This window comes from Periplaneta americana, chromosome 8 (genome assembly GCF_040183065.1).
Source record: "Periplaneta americana isolate PAMFEO1 chromosome 8, P.americana_PAMFEO1_priV1, whole genome shotgun sequence".
NCBI lineage: Eukaryota > Metazoa > Arthropoda > Insecta > Blattodea > Blattidae > Periplaneta > Periplaneta americana.
In genome coordinates this window covers 13,033,947-13,055,771 of record NC_091124.1, presented here as the reverse complement: position 1 = coordinate 13,055,771, position 21,825 = coordinate 13,033,947, and the positions used below count along the sequence as shown (strand labels likewise).

At 37.5% G+C, this 21,825-nt stretch overlaps 1 protein-coding gene across 2 annotated transcripts in view; it reads left to right on the top strand.

The window, feature by feature from the left end:
• The window catches only part of LOC138704497 (CD82 antigen-like), a 259,118-nt gene that overhangs the window by 185,496 nt on the left and 51,797 nt on the right, over positions 1 to 21,825 (top strand). The gene's annotated exons all lie outside the window — the stretch shown is intronic.

The window sequence follows — 21,825 nt, the reverse complement described above, 5'->3', positions numbered from 1 at the left end:
TACAAACCTCAACGCATATTTCACTCTTTACCTTATAAGAAACAGTATTTTGCTCATTCAGTCTTTAGTGAGTGACAATCTGATTTCTTTTATTCGTATAACAGTATTACAAAACTCTTCTATTTTAACATCATATTGTAATTAAAATATCTTTTTGTGCGAGATCGTGCGTATTTGCTTGGTTTCCGCACAAAACCAATCCGCGGAAAGTCTAAAATTCCACATTCAGTATTCCCAACCTAACACACATAACAATTTCCCTCTTCTTACCGCTTAAATGACATATTGATTTTACTGCTTTAGGCTTTTAACATATTATTTTTAGAGACATTCAATATAGTAATAATTATAAATTGGAAACTTACCACTGCAATTTCACCTAAATTGCACTGTTAATTATTGTTTTTAAATATTTGCAAAAATTAAGTAAACTCTACGACTCCACTAAAGTTACTGCATTCGTGATGCAAGTAACATTTAGGAAGCCGTGAAAAAATCAACAAGATTCCAGACTCATCATAGACTGGGGGGGGGGGAAGACAGACGTATATCACGGCCTGCTGGAGTATAGTAAACACAGAAAACATTTTAAAGCAACAATGTTGAAGATAGATATTTTTGTTTTGCAAATTTGCCGTCATTGAACAGAAACCAAGATGGATATTTCATTGCAACTAATTACAAATTCCTCTTTCAGGTATGTAATAAACGATCTTCGCACAAAATAATGTATGATTTACGAGCGGTATGTTTTCTTTCAATTCTCGGAATTTAAAAAAGCTCAACTACGTTTCGCTTTTTCAAACTTTTCCTCGAACATGAAAACTTCAACATACCGCTCTTGTAACGCATATTACTATTACTTTACTTCTAATGTGATTTTATAGACATTTTGTATTGTGTCTTTATAAATGGACCAGACGACATTTCTCTTCAGCGTTACAATAGCAAGACTCCAGGAAGGTCGGCCATATCTGGAGGTGTCAGCTACCAAGCAATCAAGTACAACCGGTCCAGACAACAAAAGACTCATAGTGTCCCTTGGCCGGAGGTTGTCTGAAACTTTGAGGTCATGTACGTAAGGTCGATCGAACATGGACCATTAATTAATTTACGGCTTTTCCGGGAGACAATCGCATTGTCATACTTTCCATGTCTCGGCAGTTACTTAGTAACAGAAATCACAGCCAAGGATTTGTCCAGTCAGCTGTGTGAAGAGTATCGTCTTTCATTTGTTGCTAACGTAGGACATAATCATAAACACAAATTTCGCAGAGCTAGTCCATGTTGTTCGCATCCGTGTCTAGTAGTTCTCTGTTAAAGAATCTTCGGTTTAAGAAACTTTATTCCGCCTTTACATTGCCGCGTCTGTGAATGAAGTTCTAGGACTCTGGTCTTCCATCTAGGTGGCTCGTGTTCGATCCCCGGCCAAGTCGTGATGGAATCTATGGTAAACAGAGCAAACATTCCAGAGGGGTTTTCTCGAGGTACCCCCGTTTCCAGCGTTCCACCAACACGCCACCTTACGTTCATTTAAGGGGAGACCTAGTCTCAAACACACTTGTTGTTTAGTCAACTGTTCGAAGACAGGTCTGAACCTCACAAGTGATACCAAGAAGGCACCACTTATGAGACAACTAGGCAAGAGGTAATGGAGTAGAAAGAATCAAGTTTAAAATATACGTTCAATTAAGATGCATGAAGATTTTGTGTATACATGGTGCGCCGTTTCGAACGTCGTCTTCACTGCGTAAATATATTAATATTAAAAATTAATCTTGAATTAACTGCTTGAATGCGTTAAGTTGAAAGAAAAGTTTAACCGTGTAGATAAATCTTAATACGGGATTTACGGGAAACAGTTGGCGACAAAAGAACGACCATGCGATAAATTGATAGCGATAAAATCTAGCTGCAAAAATTATCGCGATGTATGACTGTGATTGGTTGGAATTTATAATTTCATTACACTTCATTGGTCGAAAATAGAATGACGTCATATAAACGAAAAAGTCCTAGTAAAACATTCGAATTAGAAATATCAAATAATTGGACACCAAATTACATTATTAAGTTAAAATTTAAAACTTATTAAATTACCTAAAAAAATGTTCCTTGCATTGTACCGTAACACATATTATTTCTCATTATGTCTCTAGTTGGTTCAAAGGGAATACATTCTTCGCTTATTGTATCCCATCCTTCGCAGCTATTAATGCTACCACTATTCCTGTTTTCTATCTGTTACTGTCGGCAATTTTCGAGTTCTTTAAGGCGCTAAACAATCTTTCAACTGAGGCATTAGAAAAAGGGAATCTAAGGAGGAAGGAAATGGCTTTCTGTAAATTTGGAAAAACGGGAATATTTGTTGGAGATTTCATATGAAAACTTTCCTCCAATATTCTCTAGTAGGTTTACATAGATTTAGGCGCTAAAGTGAAAGAACTTAAGGTAAAGTAGCGAGTAACGAAGCTGGGGATTCCCCGGCAAGGAACATCCAACACATGCCTTTATTCTCATATATATATATATATATATATATATATATATATATATACATACCGTAAGACTAGAGCTATAAATACATACATGACAAATGAAGGTACAGTATCCCTGAAAAGGAATGAGACGATTGAATATTCCTAAGTCTCAGATGTAAAACACTGCGCATGATCAGAGACCAGAGCATTGATACACAAGATAACGGATATTGAGTTACTTGGATTCAAGCTATTTGGTTTGTTACTAGCATCGTTCCGGAATTCACTTCAAAAACTGCAAAAAATATGATAATATTACGTAAATAAGAGATAAATATATACGTAAATCGTGTAGTTAAATCGACAATGGACCTTCATGACTAGATCGACACTCCGCACAGAAAGTAAAACTTTCGTGTCGTTGCAATAGCTCAGACGCTAAGATCTCTGCGTGTTGTGTAGAAGAGAGCGAGTTCGATTCTTAGTCTATATCAACGATTTTTTTTCTAAATAACGTTGAAATAAAGTTTTACGTTGAAATAGAGTTTTACAAAGTCCTCAGATTAAGTGTTAATGATCACAGAAATTACAAAATTACAAGTTATAATATTATAAACGTTAATCTAATGAATGTATTTATACACACACATACAATGTAAATGCATATATATATATATATATATTAAAAACTAACAAAATAAAATTAAAAATATATTCATAAGCCACACAGACAAACGATTACAAAGGTTTAGAGTCCTTAGGCCATGTCATTTGTTGAGTAATTATTACAATATTTTATTAGTAGCTTTCCCATATGTGTAATAAATGCACTCGCACAAAACAATTTTTGTTAAAAGTGTGGCTTTGGATTATTTCATTCTCACCCCTTCAGTTGATTTTAACTATTTTATCTACGTATTTAATTTAATGTGCATTCAATTTAATTCATGTTATGATTGAATGTATAAGTACTGTTGCAGTTATTGATTAATTACATATATTAATACTAACTATTAAATGCATGTGTTAAGTAACTAATTGCAGTATCTTTTGCAAAATCTTGAATGTTTAAGTTGTCAATAATATTTCGTACTATATACTGTAAGACGTTAAAAGAATTTGCAATAGATTTGGCATCCTCTACTTTATAATCACTAATTTTAATGAAAAAATATTTTCTTATGATATCTACAAGTTTAACTTTAATAATATTCCGAATCGCTTTAATTGCATTATCTGGATTTTGTGCTTTTCTAATCAAATGTGTTCTATTTCCCTCTTTCATAAATTTTGATAAATTACACTGTACTTCTTGTAGTATTTAAGAATATGAGGATAGTTACATTGCAGCTTATTACATATAGATTCTTCTCTTTAATACATGAGATTTTTAAGTCCCTGCATTATCTACATGATTTTACTTTTGAATTTTTTCACAACATTGAGTGGAGAACATCCACTGAAGTGATTCTGAAATGAAGTGAAAAATACAATACATTTACTCTTAATATCAGTAGTACCAGTAACATATACGTTTTTCCAAGATTCATTTTGTAGACATAAATGTAAATAATCACTAGATACAGCATTTACGACCCTTTTTAGTTTTTAAATTAATATTTTGAAATTGTTCAGTAACATTGGAAACAGGGTTTGTTTATCATGTTCATACAAGCCATTGATTATAGGTGCTGCCGAATAGGAATTCAGTCTAATTCAGTGTACAAAACTTTTATCAATGGCTGTGCTACTTCAGCTTGTATGCTGGTGGGGAAATGAGTCTAAGGTTAAGATTTCCAGTTTCAAGGAGTGAATTTAATTTACATTTGCGGAAAAGTTCCGAGAGATAATCTATGTCTATGTCACTACAGATCACAAATTCCATATGAGATTTCTAAAGTCTTTTCTTTACAAATTCAATGTTGGCTATAAATATTAAGAAATATGAATGATTGTAGTTAGAAGTCTGATTTACATTATAAAAAGCAAGAAGTTACATTCCTCGGCAAGATTCGAACTTTTCGATGTTTGGTTTTGTCGTCCAACACATAAGCACAGACCTATTCAATGCTTATGTTAATAACCTACAATTTAGCTGTAGCAATGTGGTGTCATAACTTGGGGTTTGTTTACTTAATGTAATTAGATTTAATTTGATTAGCTTCGCAACGATTGAACTTCCTGTTATATCCTGTTATTTAAATATTTAAGTTAGAGTTGATTTATTAACTCTTACTGTGCAAGATGACCCTTATTTCAATAATTCTATATCACGTTAAATAGTCATTGTCTACACTAAAGTATTATCATCATCCCTCATTTCTCATCTTAATGGCGAACCGACGTGACATGAGACAGCAAGTTATAGCTCTAGTTGAGGCTGGATATGGGGCTAGATCTGCTGGCCGTTTGGTCGGTGTTTCTGGAAGTACAGCCGAGAGGTGGGTTCATCGTTACCAAAATTCAGGGGAGGTCGAAAATCGCCCTATTCCTGGGCGTCCCCGGATTTCTTCATTGGAAGAGGATGCTCTCTTATTCGAGAAAGTTCGACAGGACCCCTTTCGGACTGCCAACGAAATAAGAGCAGCATCTAACTTTCCCGGTTCTTCACAGACTGTGATCAGCAGGTTGAGAAACCGCGGTATTAGGAGCCGGAGGGCTGCGCAAATGGAAATATTGGGGGAAGCACAAGCTGTCGACCGTCTTGCCTTCGTTACCAATCGAGTGGATTTCGATTGGAGAAATGTAATTTTCTCCGACGAAACAACCATCTCGAGTGATTACGAAAGTCCTGTCCGTGTCTATCGTGAGGATGGTCTCCCACATGATCAGCGCTATGTGCACCGACGTGAAAGATCGGGGCGCTTTAGCATATTGTCACAGTCTAGTATATACAGTCGCGAAGCTCAATACGTAGTAAATATGCAAACATTAAATTGTTGCTCACCACTAGGATCGCTAATATCTCCTCATTACAGTCAATGAAAAATAGTACCGTCACAGTCTATTGTTTCTAGTACCCTCAAAACTCAAGCTTCGTGACTGTATATAGACTGTGATATCGTGTTAGGGTGGATGTCTTACGATGGACCTGGCGTTATAGAACGCATCGATGGCCGGTTTAATAAGGGAACTTACGAGCACATTCTGGAAAATATATTCCTTCCTTCCGCCCCTAGAACGTTTTCCCGAAGGAGCATTGCTGTTCCAACAGGATAACCATCCCGTGCACTATGCCGCAAGCATTCAAAGATGGTTTCAAAGTAGACCCGAGATCGAAATCATTAATTGGCCTCCGAAGTCACCTGATTTGAATGTCATCAAAAATTTATGGGCGGAATTGAAAAAGAGAAGGATAGCCACCTATGCCCACCGAAGCCCTCAAAATCGAGACGAATTGTGGGATCAAGTTGTTGACACCTGGGAAGATCTCGCCGGAGATCAGAACTTATTTCACAATCTCGTGACATCCATACCGGATCGACTTAGAGCTGTAATAGAAGCTGATGGCATGTGGACAAGATATTAAGTTAACAGGTCTCTTTTTGTTTCTTATGATTTTTGTTTGAGGAAGAATACTTTTAACTTCCAAGTAAGATTTATTTTTTTTGACGAGGTTCAGCCCACTTGTAAGACCCAGAAATTGGGCATAAATTATTCCATATTTTTGACAATTTAGACAGTCGAGGAACTCTGAACAAATTAATTACACCTCAATAAAAAAAAAGTTTTACCTGGGATCGAACACGAGACGTTTCGGTTTTACAGTGGAACCGACACGCTACTATATGAGCTAAAGAGACAAGACAGTGACAGCAGCAGTCCAGAATGTAGATCCCTTAGCAGGCATTTGCCATTCGGTACAGAGAAACAATGATATTTTGTGACTCGAGCTATGTTGTGAAATCCTGGCCTTAAATGGCAGTCTTCTTCGTGATCCTTATTCTGGTCCGTGTCCTTGTTGTGGTCCTTGTAACAATTCTTGTACTATTTGTCATGTTATGTATACCTACGTCGATATCGAGTGAACCGCGCTGTAGAACTTTAACTTCCGACGGCCAAGAATCGTCTCATTCTTTTTCAGGGTAACTGTACATTAAATCACTATGATACATTTAAATTTAAATTCTTTTTCAATCTAGTGTATTTTATTGTTTCCTTCGTGAAGAAAGATTATAAAGGTAAAATTCCGTGTTACAGCACATTTTCACGTGTTGCACGTCGCGTAGGTCATGCAATTTGAGGCGTACGTCTGTACGAGGAGAAATGACGGAGCAGAGACGTGCGAGAGATCTCGTCTCGCTACTCTACGCATATAAAATCGATTGGTTTCGACACTGACCCCTTCCTTGTATTTTTCCTGGTGGGTGTGGTCACATATGGCGTGAACATTAGCGTTCACTTCTCTTTTCATCCTGTGTATTAAGTTCTTAGAGCTTTGAGGTTTGAATCTCAGTATGGAAAATTTTCGTAACACATGTTTTGCTCCTGTAGTTTCCAATCCAAAAATACAATTCAAAGAAGATAGGGCGATGATAGCCTACGACTTTAACTGCCCAATTGTGAAAAGAGAGTGACAGGGAAAGTACGACGTACACGGAGAACATTTTTCACCTTGTTGTGGATGTGGAAACTGGGTTTCGAAGCTCTGTGTCCGAAATTGAAAAAGTTATCTCTGTGTTGGGTCCGTTACTACAGTCCGCGTCACCGTTTTTGGCGTGTGAAATAAGTAATGGGAACGTGAAGTACAAGTGTTTTACCTTTGCCGCAATCAGTCTGATAACTGTGTTTGGCAAATGGCTGATCTGACATGCATAGGAAGTGGTACCATTCTCAGCTGCACTAGCAACACGCTCACAAACTGGACACTATACTCTAGGACACACGCCAAAATCGCTGGCGCCAGCTATAACAGTGAGGAAAGTGAGAAAATCCCAGAGACGGTATGCAACCCCAAGATTTTCCTCTAGCATACCTCGATTTAAAAAAAGGCATACAACATAGACATAAATGGTGTATACAATAAATTGTTTCGTATAGTCAGTAACGCGAATCTTTGAAGCTTCCGCAACACATTAAATTTCTTAACAAAATAATTTCAACTTCAGTTATTTACTAGATCATTTTACAATGTTCTTTGAGACTTATCATTTAAAATAATGTTAAAGCTTCAAAGTGCCTTACTTAATTATTAATAAAAAGTGCAACAAAAAATGACACAGTCATTAAATTGGCAACAATGGCCACCACAAGCTACAGACCACAGCCTTCTATACTTGAAATACTACCGTTGTAAGCATTCCAGGGGTTGAGCTTATCAAATAAGCGTGTCTAAATACACACTGAATACAGTTCCAGAAGGCTGTGGTTTAGATTTATGAAGGAAACAGAACAGATAGTACTTTTTGCTGTGAAGAAATGACTGTATAAACAAATTTTTACGATCACATTTTTTCAGTGACGGTATGTAATATTTTTCACTAACGGTATTATTTCTGGCCATAGAAACCAGTGGCGGTATTCCATACCGTCTCACTTCCCTCGCTGTTACTAAGTACTTGTCCAGAATATAAAATGGGAGTCTTATGTGTTGCATTCATTACCAAGAACTAATCTAAACTAAATGAGGAAATTGTGTTTTGCACGTATAACCAAGGACTAGTTTGATCTAATTACGAATCCATGTGTTGCATCCATTACCAATAACTACTTCCAAACGCCTATATAATATTTCAGTAATATGGTGCTCCTCCGTACTTTTCTGGCGTAGTTCGGGTATTATAAAGTAAGAACTATTTGCACAGATAATTGTCGGAAGAGGATGGAAACCATGGCCACCACGCTGTCCGGACCTACCTCCTCTAACTTACGGGTTAAGTCTAGCAAATAGTGTACAGTTAGCTATTAACGACATAAACCATTTGAAAGAGCGAATAAATAAAGCTATCACATTCGTCACTCCTGATGATTTTAATATTGTATATGCGCTTAGGGCTTAGATGACTGTTAGGCTACCAGAGGAGTCCACATTGAAATTTTGTGAATACAAAGTAAAACCTTGAAGCGTTATTCTTTCACTCAATGACTGTTTTATATCTTTATTGCGTTTCGTTTGAGTTACATCTTGCCTATAATCATTTAAAACTCCATCGTGACTTTACGGACACGCTGTATGTGACTAGAATCGAACTTCGGGCCTCTTTGTTAAGATTTTTTTTCGCATGCTGAGTCAGTGATTTCAAATATGCTATGACCACATCTTGTAACATGACGTAATATTCAGAATCGTTCTAACACCTGAAGCGAAGAAACTTTTGCAGTTAAATGACGTAGCCAAAGGATCTGACTTTGTAATAAAGTGCAACGGTGTATTAGGAGTGGCAGAAAGAAGATATTCCCTCAAACCGTGAAACGTTACCTGTATTTAGTGTTAATGATGTTTTAGTGTACTACTGCTTATGACAATTAGTCCCAAAAAATTATACCGAGCTAATCTGCCCCGGACTATTTGTCCCGAGGAGAATTTTGTACCGTAAAATATTTGTCCCGAGGAGAATTTTGTACCGTAACAAAATATTTGTACCGAGGAGGAATTTGTTCCCACTTTTTGTGGTAGACAGGCACTGCTGTCCAAATCGAACAATCTGACGGGAAATTTCGGCATCCTCACTCATCCTCTAAATTTGTAGCATATGTGGCAAATGCTATAGGCCTACTCTTACACGTTGAATAGTTTTTCTAATGGCTGTAGTCTTGGGAAGTTTCAGATATGTCTCACTTGATGTATTTGTAACATGCAGATTTATTATGTATCGAATCCTCCTCTGAGCATGAAAACACTCTCTTTCAGAGGAGTGCTAGAATTTTATTACAATATCTTTGCATTGTATTTTTTTGGCAATAAACAATATATTATTTTTTAAATTTATTTTATGTCGCTTTAACTTAGTATTTAGTATTTATTTATTTAACCTGGTAGAGATAAGGCCGTCAGGCCTTCTCTGCCCCTCTACCAGAGGATTACAACTATAATATGAACAATAAAATTAATTAATTAATTAATGAAAGCTAGACATTTTATCATAGAAGTTAAGAACAAAGAATATTTTTGTATTTACTGAATTGCAAATTAAACCTAGAATAACAAAATTCTATAGTAATGAAATTATCGGATATTGAACTATTTTGTGATAGATTAAGAGAACTATTTACAAGAAACCATGTCTGAACGAGTCTCAATTACTGGCCAAGTGCCTAGTAAGTTTGCGTTTGAATTCAATTTTATTTCGACAGTCCCTGATGCTAGCAGGTAACGAATTCCAGAGTCTTGGCAGGGCTATTGTGAAAGACGATGAGTATGAGGAGGTGCGATGGGATGGTATTGTTAGTATTGTTTCATGGCGAGAGCGTGTGTTCAGATTATGGTGGGAAGAAAGGTAAGTGAAGCGAGACGACAGGTACGAAGGGATAGAAGAATTCAAGATTTTGAAGAGAAGGAGAAGTGAATGTAAATTTCTTTTCTTATCTAGTTTAAGCCAACCTATTGTTTCCAGGGATGGGGTAATTTGATCATATTTACGAACATTGCTTACAAAACGTACACACAAATTATGAGCACGTTGAAGTTTCGTTTTGTTGTCGCTGGAAAGGTCAGTCAGTAAAATGTCAGCATAGTCAAAATAGGGAAATACAAGCGTCTGCACAAGGGACTTTTTTAAGCAAGAGGGAAGATGAACTTTTATCCTTCTTAGCACATGGATAATAGAATATACCTTTCTGCAGGTTTCTGTGATTTGCATGTCCCAGTTGAGATTGTTATCCATGTGAATGCCAAGATTTTTTTTACCGAAGAACTGAAAGGGATATGCACTGTACTTACTTTAACGGGGGAAACTTGGGAAGTCATATCGTAAAGAATTCTTATAGTTGACACAGAGTTTACTGCATTACAATAATAATAATAATAATAATAATAATAATAATAATAATAATATAGCCTAACGAATGTCGCCGCATTAGAAGTCTGTGCAGCTTCTTTTATTGCACTATTACTAGAGAACGAAGTCTGGACACCAAAACATTGCCTAGAGGCGAACACAGGTTTAAGGAACACTGGCTATAGAATGACGTTAGTTGTTTACTGATGTACCTTCATGTTCGTATGTAAAATGAAAGAAGTCGCGTGAAAGAAGCTCTGTTCATTCGAAGATTAATGGGTGCGAGTTTTGTACCTTTTACTGCACTCTAATAGGTTGTTTCGACACAACATGCCTATTTTCTGTTTACAAAGTAAACCTTTCGTAAGGAGTTCAGTTTCCCCTGCGGTGGCTGAGTGGTCAGCAGCCTGTCACGCAGGCGGTTCGGGTTCGAATCCCGATCAGGACTCGGATTTTTCATTGAAAAATCCATAGTGACACTTATGGTGAACAAGATCGCAGTTGGGGTTTTTCTCGAGGTAGCGAAATCCGGTTGCGAAAGCCAGCTATAACGGCTGGGATGATCATCGTGCTAATCATACGATACCTCCATTCTGGTTGGATGATCGTCCACCTCTGCTTCGGCATGTGAACGTGAGACTAGCAGCCGGCTGGTTGGTCTGGGCCCATCAAGGACTGTGGCGCCACGGATTATTATTATTATTATTATTATTATTATTATTATTATTATTATTATTATTATTATAGTATTGCTCTGTACAAATCCCTATACCACTCAGAAGCGATGTGTGAACAGGGTTCTCAGGGTTACATTCGCAGCATTTTTGATATCGGTTTTGTTGACACTTTTGCAGCGGTTGCGACCAGTGTTGCGATCCAAATGTGCCAATGATGCTTTAGGCTATATTGTTTGGATATATTTTAATGTCTGACGTGATGAAAATAATTAATGATTTGTATTAACTAAATATACAGTAGTGGCAAAAAACCGGACCGACCCTTGTAGCTGATTTCAGAGCCTTGTTCACTCCAGACTTTCGTGGTCCGAATCCTGCCTGGGAAGGAAACTTTTTTTTTCTTCCTTATTCAAATTTATTCCCAATACTTTTCGAAAAAAAAAGTTTCCTTCCCACGCAGGATTCGAACCACGAAAGTCTTAGTTACCAGTCTATCGTGCTCTGGAGTGAACAAGGCTCTGAAATCAGCTACGAGGGTCGGTCCGGTTTTTTTTTTGCCACTACTATACAGCGCAGTCAGAGTATATTTGCTCACGATATAATTCAATTTTTTAATTTTCAATAGCGTAGTTCCAAACAGGAGGGTTGCCAACATTTCTTGCGAGAATATGCTATTGGTTATCATTGAAGTACATAGGCGTTTTTCTAATAGCTTTATAATAAAAATAATGTCTATTTCTGAATACTAGTTATGACAGAAAAATAAATAATGGACGTGTCTGAGCCAAGAGAATGGCTGATGAATTTGCACAACAAAAAGTAAAAGACTTTAGCAGAAATTGCTACTGAAATTCAAATTTCATAAGACGATGTTAAAAATACTGCACTCTCTTTGAGGGAAATACAATAAAGAAGGGTTAAAAATAATAATCTTCCTAAAAAGAAAATTGGTAAAACATTAGGTACTATTCATCCCCTTCATTGTAGTTCTTGGAGATCGTAACTTCAAATTGTTCTACATTTCTATTCTTCCTTTGTCCCAGCATCGTCAGTTTAACGTTTTATTCTAAATTTTGTAATTAAAAGAGCTGATAAGTAAGCTGCCGCGTGGGTTTCATAATCTAAAATGCTAATGCAAACATAAGCACAAAATGTATTGAAGAATCAACACGGAGATGCAAAGCTGCAGCTAGACTGCGGCTGCAAAAAGTAGCGCCTTGTGTGTTAACAGACTCGCTACCTTCAGTCGTAACTTTTCCAGCGCTCGGGTTGCGCAGCACGAAAAGTTGCTTGCAGCGCGCTACTTTTGGCTTACGTGTGAACACGACACGCAACTTTTGCAGCTGCAATAGAAAAAAGTTGCGTAGCAAAAGAAGCGTCGTGTGACCGTACCTTATGATCGGTTGACTGGAGTACCTCCAGATGGACTCGCGTCGAACATCAATTTCTTCTTTCACACCTCCACTCAGTTTTTCTTTCTCGCACACGATGTAAATCAGTTTAGGACGTCGTTTTTCAGAGGTAGTGAGTCGCGAGCGACCATCCATCTTAAATTTTTAGTATTACACTCAGTTACCGAGCAAGGAGGGGTCTAATTGTTAATGCGGTACGAATTGTCAGGACACCCTACACAATAAGAGCAGAAAGTCAAGTATTAATTTGTGAATTCTTTAATTACTATTCATTCTTTGTAATTTTTAATATATAAATTTAATGTGTACGATGTATAACTTACATTATTAATTAATTTATAATAATATGATAACCTATTTCAGAATGTCGTATTCGTTTACTTGGATATTAATGCTGCTTTTTTTTCTGGTTTGAAATTTGTGCAAACGATTTCATGCATAATTCTAGTGTATGAGCTATTCCATCTCAAATCGACCGAAATATAGAGAAAATTGACCTTACAATTTTTAAATACAATGAAACTTTTTTTGTACGTTGAGAACTGTGATACATTCCTTTGTGCAAAGTTTGAGGCATCAGAACTTCATAGTGTTTAAATTAAAAATATTTAAATTTATCGTATTTTCATAAAATTAGCAACTTTAAACTGTTGCAGCTCCGAAACCCTTTCACCCAATGATCAAAATCATGGTTTATTTTGATGATGAGAAATTAAAGTTTATATTGACATATAAAAGATTTTCTTACTTTTTATGGAAATGGAGAAATTTAGATTTTTCCTCATTAAGACGGCTTTGCCACCGAAAAAATATTTTAAAAACATATAGTTAGAATCCGCATTGAAAGTACAAATAAACAGATATCTTTTACTGATGGTATGTTGATAAGAAAGTATTGAAAATATCAAATAAAGAAAATAAATAGTACGCGCGTGAACTAACCAGCTGACTGTGAGACGGGAGCTACCCGAGACAAGCAAGGCCAGGAGACAAACACTTGGTTTCGTCTAGTAGCGCATAGCTGGGCTAGTTTTATCACAAGTTTTCATAAACACAGGAGTAAAATGACGCCCAACGCTCGCTTATCTTCAGCTCTCGGCCAGTGCGAGCGGTACTGCGCCGTTCAAGTCCAGGTGTGTGAAAATAATCTATTTAATACCATCGAAACTTATTGCCATACCACTAAGCAAACAATGCCGAATCCCTCTTAATAATGCAATGTTTTTTCTCAATATTTTTTTACATTTTTACAAATTGTCAAAAAGCCTAAAAGTAAGCAAAATCAGATTATCTGTCTCTCTATGTACAATAAAAATAAGGATTACTTCTTATCATAACCTACCAAATATCAGCTTAAAAATGAGCTCTCGTTCAATGTTCTGCAGTAAATGGTTCCAGAGTTCTGAGCGCTGAAAGAGGCTTATTTTTATAAAATACGCTAAATTTGTCGTTCAACAATACGAAAACCGTTTGACTCCTCAGCACCTTGTACAAATAGGGAAACAATTAGAGTATAAAAAATGCGAGGTTTTTCAGCGAGGTTTTTCACTGATCGATTTCATATGGAATAGCCTGTATACACGAGTTTATATTATTTTCCTCATTTATAACTTTCGTATGTATGAGGCGCATCCAGAAAGTAACTTTCCTTGGGGCCGTTTAGGAAAAGAAAACACAATTCCGTGGAAAGATTTATTAGAACAGATACAGCAAGTGTTGAGCTATTTTTCAACATATTCCTCACCGGAATTGAGACATTTGTCATACCTTGGGATCAACTTTCGTATCCCTGTATCGTAGAAGTCTGCCGCCTGGGATCGGAACCAGCGTGTGACAGCCATCTGCACCTCTCTGTCACTGTGAAAATACTGGCTGGACAGGAATTTCTTGAGATGAAGAAAATATGGTAATCGCTTGGAGCGAGGTCCGGGCTGTAGGATGCATGTTGAAACACCTCTCCGCGAAACTCCTGCAGAAGATCTGTTGTGCGCCGCGCCGTATGTGTCCGAGCGATTGCCATTGTTTTTTACACCTCAAGAAATTCCTGTCCGGTCAGCATTTTCACAGTGACAGAGAGGTGCAGACGGCTGTCACACGCTGGTTCGGATCTTAGGTGGCAGACTTCTACGACACAAGGATACAAAAGTTGATTCCACTGTATGACAAATGTCTCAATTCCGGTGGGGAATATGTTGAAAAATAGCTCAACAATTGCTGTTCCAATAAATCTTTCCACGAAATTGTCTTTTCTTTCTCTAAACGGCCCAAGGGAAACTTACTTTCTGGACGCGCCTCGTATTTCAAAATCTCGTTGTCTTCAGTGGTCAGTCGGTTACCACTTTGGCGGTTGGGTTTGATATTCTCGGTTTGAAATCCAGCCGAGCATAATTAATTTTAAAGAGCGACAAAATCCTTAGCATAATTTCCAATGGGAAGGAAGTAAATTTGAGAGGCCCGTATCGTAGATTTGCGGCACGTGAAAGAACACTGACCCTGATAGAGGTCTCCAGACAAAATTTTCCGTCTGTTTCTCACCCACGCTGAATTTTGGCGCTGAATAATTTCTGCAGTTGAAAGTATTGTTAAATAAAATACTACCAATACCACCACCATGCTGACCACATGACGAGAACTCCCGCCACTCTTAAAAGTTGTGTTGATTTCTTAGTCCTCATTAGTGAGGACAGAAGGAATCAAACAGGATTAGTTCTTGAGAACTTTATTATTATTATTATTATTATTATTATTATTATTATTATTATTATTATTATTATTATTATTATTATTATTATTATTATTATTATTATAGGTCAGTTTCTGACAGATGCGTTTCCAATTCACTGGAGATGCAAGGAGATGCACTATCACCTTTACTTTTTAACTTTGATCTAGAGTATGCCATTAGGAAAGTCGAGGATAACAGGGTTTGGAATTGAACGGGTTACATCAGCTGCTTGTCTATGCGGATGACGTGAATATGTTAGGAGAAAATCCACAAACGATTAGGGAAAACACGGGAATTTTACTGGAAGCAAGTAAAGAGATAGGTTTGGAAGTAAATCCCGAAAAGACAAAGTTTATGATTATGTCTCGTGACGAGAATATTGTTCGAAATGGAAATATAAATATTTGAAATTTATCTTTTGAAGAGGTGGAGAAGTTCAAATATCTGGGAACAACAGTAACAAATATAAATGATACTCAGGAGGAAATTAAACACAGAATAAATATAGGAAATGCCCGTTATTATTCGGTTGAGAAACTTTTATCATCCAGTCTGCTGTCGAAAAATCTGAAAGTTAGAATTTCTAAAACAGTTATATTACTGGTTGTTCTGTATGGTTGTGAAACTTGGACTCTCACTTTTAGATAGGAACAGAGATTAAGGGTGTTTGAAAATAAGGTGCTTAGGAAAATATTTGGGGCTAAGAGAGGTGAAGTTACAGGAGAATGGAGAAAGTTGCACAACACAGAACTGCACGCATTGTATTCTTCACCTGACATAATTAGGAACATTAAATCCAAACGTTTGAGATGGGCAGGGCATGTAGCACGTATGGGCGAATCCAGAAATGCATATAGAGTGTTAGTTGGGAGGCCAGAGGGAAAAAAGGCCTTTAGGGAGGCCGAGACTTGTAGATGGGAAGATAATATTAAAATGGATTTGAGGGAGGTAGGATATGATGATAGAGAATGGATTAATCTTGCTCAGGATAGGGACCAACTCTCACTCTGAGAGAGGAACATAGGTTAAGGGTGTTTGAGAATAAGGTTCTTAGGAAAATATTTGGGGCTAAGAGGGGTGAACTTACAGGAGAATGGAGAAAGTTGCAAAACACAGAACTGCACGCATTGTAGTCTTCACGTGACATAATTCGGAACATTAAATCCAGACGTTTGAGATGGGCAGGCATGTAGCACGTATGGGCGAATTCAGAAATGCATATAGAGTGTTAGTTGGGAGGCCAGAGGGAAAAAAGGCCTTTAGGGAGGCCGAGACTTGTAGATGGGAAGATAATATTAAAATGGATTTGAGGGAGGTAGGATATGATGATAGAGAATGGATTAATCTTGCTCAGGATAGGGACCAACTCTCACTCTGAGAGAGGAACATATGTTAAGGGTGTTTGAGAATAAGGTTCTTAGGAAAATATTTGGGGCTAAGAGGGGTGAACTTACAGGAGAATGGAGAAAGTTGCAAAACACAGAACTGCACGCATTGTAGTCTTCACGTGACATAATTAGGAACATTAAATCCAGACGTTTGAGATGGGCAGGCATGTAGCACGTATGGGCGAATTCAGAAATGCATATAGAGTGTTAGTTGGGAGGCCAGAGGGAAAAAAGGCCTTTAGGGAGGCCGAGACTTGTAGATGGGAAGATAATATTAAAATGGATTTGAGGGAGGTGGGATATGATGATAGAGAATGGATTAATCTTGCTCAGGATAGGGACCAACTCTCACTCTGAGAGAGGAACATAGGTTAAGGGTGTTTGAGAATAAGGTTCTTAGGAAAATATTTGGGGCTAAGAGGGGTGAAGTTACAGGAGAATGGAGAAAGTTACAAAACACAGAACTGCACGCATTGTAGTCTTCACGTGACATAATTAGGAACATTAAATCCAGACGTTTGAGATGGGCAGGGCATGTAGCACGTATGGGCGAATTCAGAAATGCATATAGAGTGTTAGTTGGGAGGCCAGAGGGAAAGAGACCTTTAGGGAGGCCGAGACTTGTAGATGGGAAGATAATATTAAAATGGATTTGAGGGAGGTGGGATATGATGATAGAGAATGGATTAATCTTGCTCAGGATAGGGACCAATGTCGGGCTTATGTGAGGGCGGCAATGAACCTCCGGGTTCCTTAAAAGCCAGTAAGTACGGTAAGTATTATTATTATTATTATTATTATTATTATTATTATTATTATTATTATATCCAATAATGATTTTTTTATTTTGTAATGCGAAATCGAGACACAACATATTCGCTATTATGTCAGCTTTCAACTGCGTCTGTTAGCACTGCCATCCTGTCCAAAATTTCAAACCGGCAGAGATAGCATCTCGAACAAGGCACACTTTAAGGATGCTGTGACACGTTAGGAATGAAATGTGTGCCAGAGATCGCGGAGGATGTATTGATTGGCCGGCCCTCCTCGAAGCCTATTAGCTTTCGGTGTGGACGTTAACTGTGCAAACTATTAATAGCAACTTGTTTTGTGAGAGCTAATGAAGTGTTAGTTTTGGCAGGATAAAGGCAGAAGTTACAGTCGAGGGAACACATTGATCTGACAGCGAACCAGCGCTTGCAATGCCCTCGCCGGGAAATGTTTTGCGAACATGAGATATAAGGTAAACAATAGTTGTAATGGACTGGTGGTTTTTCACCGGACCGGGGAGCAGAGAGGGTGTTTAATATTGAAACATAAAATAGGTGTAACGCACCGGTGGGCAAGCTGCTGGCGTCAAGTCAAATCCCAGCGGGTGCAAGTAGAATTTGTGCTTTGCCGTTCACTGGGTTTTCTGAGGGTACTACCATGGATGAATATATAATAGGATGCGAAACTTACCACCGAGTTTCCCGTAACACATACTAGAGCCGCTGTTGTAGAAAATGATCTTGCTGCCACCTGTTAGAGGGAGGGGCGTTATTACATCTAGCAGCGCACCAAGTAGCGAAAAGAGTAATTACTCCATGCAGTTAGCAGCGCACCTGGAGACGAAAATGTTAAACTGTGCAGAATGTGTTCTCTCTCACTCTTTATCGATATTCAAAACTAACCCAATTTTAAATAAAACATTCACAGTTTTATTCCTCACAGCATCTTCTACTGAAAATTCTTACCGGAGCCAACAGGAAGATAAAAGAGACGATCTATTTTACACTACCCGATTAAAATATAACCAGACAGAGACAAAAAATAAAGCAAAAGGTTAGATAATTGGGATTGTATTCTTTGGGTATTTATTGTACAGCGCAATGGAAAAGTCTGCAAGAACTACTTAGATAGTTTAATTTATTATATTACTTTGCAATACATTCAACACTATTTTTACAACGTCCGTACACATGACTGTTTAACATACATTGCTTATACACACACGTATCATTTTATGTTCACTTATTAGCAAGTTTCAGTCCGCCATCTCGTCTCCTCGACTCTCCCGTACAGCAATATCTCGAACGGATAAATAGAGAACTCTGGGTAATGTACCGAACACGTAGTTCTAATGTTCACCACCTACGACGTTGGACGCTGATCACCTTATTTCAGACCCCTCAAAGCCAGATGGTGCTGACCGTAGTTTCGCATCCTATTATATATTTATCCATGGTACTACCATTTCCCCTACAATAATTCCACAATGTCCCATCCTTTGAAATAGACGACAGTCATGGAATGGAACTGAATTTTCGGGAGGGAGGCACTATGGCCTAGCACTGAGACCTGTTACGTTCTATTGCGCTAACTCTCAAGCTAGGTGCATTCCCAAACCCACCGGCTGACTACATTAAGGTTTGCTGCGTACTCAGTTTTCGAGCTGGCAACCCCTCTCGTACCTAGGCCAGCCCCCTCCGCGCGTCGCCAGTCGGGGATCGGGGAATGCTATGGAATGCTGACGAAATGGAGAAATGGTAACGGAATTGTGTAGATGCCTAATATGGAGGAAAACGAGAGAATCCCGAGAAAACCTCAACTGTGATCTTGTTCGCCACAAGTGTCCAAACCTGACCGGGACTCGAACCCGGCCCCCCTGGCGTGACAAACTGGAGGTCTGACCACTCTGCCATCTCAGGGGTCAGACGACAGTCATACTGCCACTAGAATGTTCCTACCCTGTTGCAGCTTCCCCTTGTGGAAACAATTTAAGATACTTATTTGTTTTCGCTTGCTTGGGTTTCGATAAATATACAGTGTCTCGAAATTCGCCAATCGTGTGAATCTTGAATGAAAACGTGAGTCCATTCGAGGAATATGAACAATTGAAGAGTGTGATCCCAAAATGCGCAAAGTTCATCTTTATGAAAGGAATTGGCTGTTTTTTTTCATCCACCGGTCTACTGACTGACCGAGTTTTCAAGTGACATACACAATAACACAAACTTTTAGACAAGGACTGGCGTTGTTTTGGAAGAAAACAAGCTTAAAATGTAATGATAGAGGTCTCAAACAAAATTATATATATATATAGTCCACACCTGTGGAGTAACGGTTAGCGCGTCTGGCCGCGAAACCAGATGGCCCGGGTTCGATTCCCGGTCGGGGCAGGTTACCTGGCTGAGGTTTTTTCCAGAGTTTTCCCTCAATCCAATAAATGCTGGGTAACTTTCGGTGCTGGACCCCGGAGTCATTTCACCGTCATTATCACCATCTCATTCAGACGCTAAATAACCTAAGCTATTGATAAAGCGTCGTAAAATAACCTACTAAAATAAAAATAAAAAAATCTATACTAATAATAAATCTGTAGACGAAATTTTTCTGGTAATTTTCGATTTTCCAAAAATAATTGGTCCTAACATATATAATTAACCACCCTGAAACCGAAAATCGCTTTTTTGAAATTTTTGTCTGTCTGTCAGTCTGTCAGTCTGTCTGTCTGTCTGTCTGTATGTTTGTTACCTTTTCACGCGGCTGAACGGATTTCGATGAAAATTGGAATATAAATTAAGTTCGTTGTAACTTAGATTTTAGGCTATATAGCATTCAAAATACATTATTTAAAAGGAGGGTTATAAGGGGCCCTGAATTAAATAAATCGAAATATCTCGCTTATTATTGATTTTTGTGAAAAATGTTACATAACAAAAGTTTCTTTAAAAATAATTTGTGATGAGTTTTATTCCTTGAAAACTTTTGATAGAACTGATATTTAATGAGATAAATGAGTTTTAAAATTAAAATAACTGCCATCTAAGGCCGTGTAATGAATTAAAAAACAAATGACTTCGTCTATAAAGGGGCCTTGGACAGCAACAATCGAAAGCTATGAAAGATAGCCTACAGAGAATGTTTCTGTGTTTGTATGAAGTAATATCGGAAGCTAAATTAACCGATTTGTATAATTAATTATTATTTCACCATTGGAAAGTGTAGTTTCTCATGGACATAATGCTATAATGTTATTACAGTAACTTCTGATATAATATAATATAATATAATATAATATAATATAATATAATATAATATGTAATATTATATAATATGTAATATTATATAATATAATTTAAGTTATTTGAAGGGTTCAGAACCATAGCGGGCCAAGCGCCATTTACTGAATATGTAAAAAACAAGGGTTAAAATTAAGTTATTACCATAATTCAATGGAAACCTATAACAAGTAAAATAAAATATACACATTAAATCTAAATGATGTAAATCTTCATTAAACTATGGTTGCATGTAATAAAAATTAAGAAACATGTTAAAGGAATTGTCATTGCACCAAATCAGTGTCTCTGGACCAAAATGATCGCATTTTAATTATTTGGATGCAATTTAAATTAAGTAACATATTAAACGATTTATCCTTCTTTCAAACACGAATGTTCCCTGGATCAAATGTCCTATTTTAATTATGTAATTACTTTATATTTATTTCTAACGGGTGCAGCGGAGCGCACGGGTACGGCTAGTATATATATATATATATATATATATATAATAAACATGACCAAAAGGACTGAGTGAGTTTCAGGATCACACTCTTCAGTTTAAGTGTTAAATATATATATATATATATATATATATATATATATATATATGATTTATTTAACGACGCTCGCAACTGCAGAGGTTATATCAGCGTCGCTGATGTACCAGAATTTTGTCCGGCAGGAGTTCTTTTACATGCCAGTAAATCTACGTAAATGCCATCGACCTGGGCCGGGATCGAACCCGCAACCTCGAGCATAGAAGGCCAGTGCTATATCAAGTACGCTACCGACGTCGACTTTGTTTATGAAATTACAAGAAAATAAGAGTTAATTCATCGGGTATGAATGAATTTTAGTAGGTTATTTTACGACGCTTTATCAACATCTTAGATTATTTAGCGTCTGAATGAGATGAAGGTGATAATGCCGGTGAAGTGAGTCCGGGGTCCAACACCGAAAGTTACCCAGCATTTGCTCGTATTGGGTTGAGGGAAAACCTCGGAAAAAACAACCAGGTAACTTGCCCCGACCGGGAATCGAACCCGGGCCACCTGGTTTCGCGGCCAGACACGCTAACCGTTACTCCACAGGTGTGGGCGGTATGAATGAAGAGTGTAATAAAATTAGAGTAGAGCAAAGAGAAGTGCTTAGAAACT